At 39.6% G+C, this 6,000-nt stretch overlaps 1 protein-coding gene across 2 annotated transcripts in view; it reads right to left on the bottom strand.

Annotated features, from left to right (window-relative positions):
- The window catches only part of sema4d (sema domain, immunoglobulin domain (Ig), transmembrane domain (TM) and short cytoplasmic domain, (semaphorin) 4D), a 56,507-nt gene extending 50,932 nt beyond the window's left edge, over window positions 1-5,575 (bottom strand). Inside the window, exon 1 of one of the 2 annotated variants that reach the window (XM_053648280.1) lies at window positions 5,121-5,575. The gene's annotated coding sequence lies outside the window, so the exon portion shown is untranslated. Of the gene's footprint in view, window positions 1-616; window positions 1,861-5,120 lie in introns of those variants that run through there. The other variant, XM_053648281.1, reaches the window with a different exon arrangement.
- Between the last annotated feature and the right edge of the window lie 425 nt (window positions 5,576-6,000).

Here is a 6,000-nt window from a genome sequence, read left to right on the forward strand (position 1 = left end):
TTTCCACAAAGCAAATTTTTACATTTTAGCTGCGTAATTGGTACCATTTATTAGCATTTAAATTAGTCGCACTGTTTAAAAATAAATAAATAAATTTAAATAACACAAGCTTGGGTCCGCCTGAGCCTTCAGGGGACAGGTCATTAACATGAGCTCTGCTGTCCTTCGCCTGAGGAATCTCCTGGGACGAGCGGTTGATTGTGAATCAATTAAACCGCATACAGATAAGCTTCCGGCTGTGCACTTATTTCACGGTGTAGCGTTTCATATGCGAACGTACGGGTTTTGCCACAGGCTGAAAACTTCGCTAGGTTTCATTTGTTTTTCCGCTCCCTGGCTAGAGAGTCATAGCGCTACAGAGGACAAAGTCTGATGTTCCTCGAAGTGTTAAACCGTGGGCGAAATGTAAGAAGAGCTGAACTTTTATACCACGTGATCGAAAGGGTTTGCCGAACACGTCGCCATGGGCTAAACGCCGACACTGGTCTTTGTAAGCAACCGATACTTTATTAGGTTTGTAATTTGTCTAATAATGGATGGCTCTGAAGCGAGGGCGACAGGGCATCTGTAGCAGAGCGGGTACTTTCCAGCATTGTAACAGAATAAGGGCACCCACCTGTCTCATCGCTGCTGTTCCCACTGCTCTCCGTACACACACTGAAAGATGTTGGCAAAGTGACACAAAGCCTGCCTGTACTCGGTCTCTCTGTAGAGAAAAAGATACTCGACTTGCACCTTGTGGACCGCTCTCGCCTGATCGTATTCGTCTAAACGCTGGAACAGAGCTCAGCTCGCTCTGCCCTTTCACCGCGATAATGGTTTACTAGAACATGCGATTACCAGAGGATCGGAGCCGTTGTGACGACGCCCATAGACTGTCTGGTGGCAAAACGTCCCACCTCACTTTTACAACCAACCTGATAAAACCCAGCAAACAGCAACCACAATAAAGTCCATTTTATTGATCCTGGTATTCGTTCTCAGCCACATCGAGTCCTAATATACGGGCGCAAACATCGACACGCCCAATATGCATCTAACAGTAGTTCACGAACAACAACAACAACTAAAATAAACTCTGACGTTATCATGTCAGGCAACAAACCGTTTAATTTTGTCTTTTTTTTGTAGCTTGTTACTATTTTGCATTTTATGTCGTAAGGTAAAAACGAATGTAACTCTAGACTAGTTCATTAGTTAAAGGTTGTAACTCGCAATTTCCAGCCTCCGACTAGAAAAAAAAAACAAAACAAAAACACCCCCTCAACTTGGAATTTCTAATCAGGAACTCGGGATGGTCTCCTCACCCTCGAGTTCAGCAAATGGCGCCAAATCAAAATGGCTGCTTCACATGTTTAATTAAGTTATACAGTACAGTATATACAAACACACAAGTATTCGCTTTAGATCAATTGACATACGTTTGTATGCGCTCGTTCAATCTATAACACTGACTGTGAGCACGGAGATCGAAAATGACGTAATTCTGAGCTCCGAGTTCCCACTTCCGAAGTTAACGAGCTATTTAATGCAAATAAACCTAACTTAAACCTAACCAAATTAGCTAGCTCTGCCTAGATCCTTTTTTTTTTTGGAGCTTGTTGCTGTTTTGTGATGATTGTTCACTTTACTAGTTATTACGGGGGAAAAATAATAGCTATACTTTCAATAATAGGTACAGACTGATGTAAATGATGCAGTATAGGAAAACGTACCTGGTTCGCATGCAATGTACAAGGCTGACTGGCAAAAAAAAACAAAAGCGACAAATTTCTACGATGAAGTAATGTCACAAACACACAGTCATACTGTGTCCATGACTTCATGACGACTAAGCTACGTTACATACCGAATTGTTTCCCGTCACACGACTAGTTGCGTATTACTCAGCAAATCATTTCCCCATGCGGTTGGAATTATTCAGAAAAGCAACACCTGGCAACCTTCGAGAAGGAGTGCTGATTCCATCATGTTGTTTTTAAAATATATATATATATATATATATAAAATTTTAATTACGGATTCAGGTGAAACTTTATCTTGTAGGCTAATGTTTTACTACCTAACAGCGCATGGCTGAGAAGGAAAAACAACAGGTCTGTTTGATCCTTTCTGTCCATCCTGCAGAAAACGTGAGTGCTTTGTTCAGAACATAAACATCAAGAGATCAAACACTGACACTGGAGACTCCTTTTATATGGAACTAATCACACCGTAGTGTTTCATTTCCCATTGTACGACACCAGGACGTATTAAACATACTTTCTGTCAAAAGTCCGGCATGAAAGCGAGACCAAAAAACAAAATCAAGGACGTGTTATCGACATGAATGCAAAACACAGGCCTCGCCTCATCAAAATAAAGCCGCCTCGGGGGAATCCGAGGGAAGCAAACTCGATGTGGAAAGACGAGCATGACGGCATGTACTCTAATTAACTTCCAAGCGACTGATGTGACTGGAACAATGGATGAGGGCCGTGAATAAGAACGAATCATTCGGTGAATAAAGCATGAATCAGGCAGCACGGGCGACGGGGAAGTAATAAAACATCCTGACTAAAATTTTCCAACTTCAAAAAGCTAGATAAATCAAGCTTGAGCTTTTGGTTGCTGTTATTAAAACACCAACCCTGAGGACTTCCATACAAATGGAAAAGCAGAAATTTGTGAAACTTCCAAATTCACCATTGGGATGCACTCAAGAGCAAATCAGACAGATCCCAAACATATCCGAGATTAAAACTTGTCAGATAGATTTCAGAAATTACGGGTTCAAACCTTACAAGTTAGCTTCTATAGTATAAGCATAACATAATCCCCCCCCCGCCCCCCCCGAAAAAATGATAAAAATAACATACAATCATTGATACAGTGAAATTTTCTGTATGTTCTGTTATGTATGGAAGGAGTCTCCAGTTTCATTGCTTTGTAACAATCAGAGGTTTACTCTTTTTCCACCACGGGAAAGTCTTCAGACAGACGAGTTTATGCTTTTTCCGGTTTCTTGGTAACACGACAGGCTCTTATTAACTTATTACCCGTTTATAGCTGCTATAATGTAAGTGATGATGGGAAAACTGTAACTATAAACAGATTTAAAAAGTATGTAAAGTCTAACTGCTGTGGTAAAAAAGGAAGAAAACACTTTAGGACGTTCCGTTAAGCCTCAGGTATGGTTAGTTTTTTTTTTTTTTACGTGTATGCTAGCGTATACGCAGTCGTATAGTCGGGTAGCCTTTCAAAAATATACTCCATGCGACATGTACGCAGGCGGTCGAGGCATGCGCATTACTACAACTTGCACTACCCCTCCTGGCCTACAAGAGTCAGTACGGAGCAGTAAAGAAGGTCTTTTGGTGTGAAGGACGACAACGAAGAAGAACCACACCACCACGAAGAACAGTGCTCGGGCAATATCTCGCCACGATTAGCACCCGTGTACAAATCCTTATACTATTTAAGGCTAGGATTATACAAACGCGGGTACTTTCTGACCTGCACTCGCTTCTGTCTCGTTTTTTTCTTCAGCTACCTTGAGAATCGATGGCCCTGGGTCACTGTTGCCACCTTGTGGAACAGCTAAATAGTGCAAAAGTATAAAGTACGCGCTGTTAGAAAAATCGCTATTCCTAGCGTACGCGTAAAAAGTGAAGCATACTTTCTGCTTTATTGGGAAATGGTCTGAAAGGGACGCTTCACGTCAGACCATCTCGTCGTTGATCGTTTTGCTACAACGCCACTTCCTGAACGTTGTGGACTTGGAATGGCATATACTAGGTCTGAATATCTTAAAGTGTCTAATGGCTACCCAGATACATGTTGGCTGATTTTTATTTCTAAATTAGGCAAGATTCAGGTTTTTTTTTTAAACAAAAAAAAGAACAAACAAACAAATTGTAGTTACACAAAGGACTTCTAAAATAATGAACAAACAGAAGCACTCCAGTTATGTCAGGCTGAAACTCGAGAACACTTGAAACGTTCGACTTGAACGTTCAGCTCAGCTTAGCTTTGTTGTCTGAAATGAACCCAGAAGTCGACTGGAAGAACGATGAACCAGTTTCATCCGTTTTGTAGTATTCGTTCTACATGCCAAGATAACCAGATAAGAGCAAAACACGACGAAGCTGTATGGACCTGTTGGGGTTTTTTCCCCCCCCCATCACGTACGTTCACAAGGTCATGTTTCAAACCTTATTTATGGGCCACACTGTTTTCAAGGTGATGTGACGCAGTCCAATGCGTAACTGATTAATTTCCTATCACAGCACTCTCCCAAAAGTGTTTTATTCCTCTTACAAACACAGAATTTCAGCTTTTAGTGCCTCTTGATGCATTTTTGTCCTCAATTTGGACAAAGTCTGAGTTTCCACACAGGGTCTGGTGGCTGAAATGTTTTCATAACTTTTGAGTTCAAGCCAGGGTCCAGAGTTAAATCCCACCAAACACACACACCTTGAGCACTTTATGGAGCACACACTCCTGACAACAGAGCCTTTTGTTGTTTAAATGAAGGAGTCGCTAATTTATTCCCAAACACCCTGAATGACCTTTAAAACCCAGACAGGCTGATATTCAGCTCTTTATTTTAAAACCAAAGACGCAAAAATATCCCAAAAAACGAGCCCCCCCCCCCAAAAAAAAAATTCGTTGCTATTAAAGTGACAGAACTGTGAATTAAAGCAGCAAAACCATGCTAGCTAGTTCAGGCACGAAACTGTTGCTATGGCAATCGAAAATACCTCAAGAGGACAAATCACCCCGAGATACACGCGCCGCTTTCAGCACAGGTTTTAATTCACATTTATAACGAATTAAAGCATAAACCATATAAAACCCGTCATTATCGCATCCAATATATTTCATCTCGCGTTTGTTGTGCTTTTTTAAAAAACAACAACACGTCAAATACATTTTTATGCATAAAAATCCCTTTAAATAAAAAATAAATAAACCGCTGCGCTTGAGTACCTCAGTAACAAGTGCACGCAAGCTCAAAGTCCAACTAACACAAGCTCGCGCACAGTTACTCCTCAGGTTATTCCTCAAAAAAAAAAAAAACAACTAACAATATAAACTAAAACACGGGACTGAAATAAATGTTAAATAAACACACTAACCTGGTGATTAAAATGTTTTTTTTTCGATGTCCACCGGCGATTTAAAACGGCTTGCGGTGGCTTGAATAAGCGTGACAAGTTAGTGAGAGCGTCTCAGCATGGCGGAGTCGATTCAAACCCGGGTTGCCAGATTGGACAAAACTAACAGTTTAACTTTTTTTTTTAAACAAGGGAGATTAATTTTCATTTTCATTTTAAAATCTCCTCATCATAGCAAACTTATGACAACGTGGAGGCCATTAACTCCTTAATAAATGAAATGTTACATTTTTAATCATTTCCCCACTTTGATTCTCAAAGAAAACATAGATTTAATAAAATCAAAACCCATTTATTAACCCAACTCAAGCTACATCTCATTTAAATTTCTTTAAAGTTTTTTTTTTTTGCTAAGGTTTTGTTGTTAAGATGCATAAACAAGGTTGAGTTTTTTGTTTTGTTTTTTGTTTGTTTGTTTGTTTGTTTTTTTTTAGCATGGCATTAGCTAATACAGAAAATGTGGTTAACTAGCATCCATGCTAATGGAATGGATTAACGGAAATCGGTTTTCTTTCATTAATAATTTACTTTCGGTCTATATTTGATATAAGATAATATGTTGTACTTGTACATTCAAAGTGACCTCACCGGTCAATGTCAGAACATCAACGATAATAAAGAACAAAGAATGAGAACATTTTCTTCTTCCTATGATCTTCAGGAAATTCAGATGACGTAGCTTCCTGGTCCGGGAAAATGTGTTCGGATGCTGAGTGAATGTGAAAAGCACATTTTTCATAACCTAGAATGGATGGTTCATGTAAAAGCATGTTTCAAGCATGAGATGTTAAATGGATTGACAAATGAATGCAAAAATAATAAGACATTTGAAGTATATTAG

This window comes from Ictalurus furcatus, chromosome 18 (genome assembly GCF_023375685.1).
Source record: "Ictalurus furcatus strain D&B chromosome 18, Billie_1.0, whole genome shotgun sequence".
Lineage (NCBI taxonomy): Eukaryota > Metazoa > Chordata > Actinopteri > Siluriformes > Ictaluridae > Ictalurus > Ictalurus furcatus.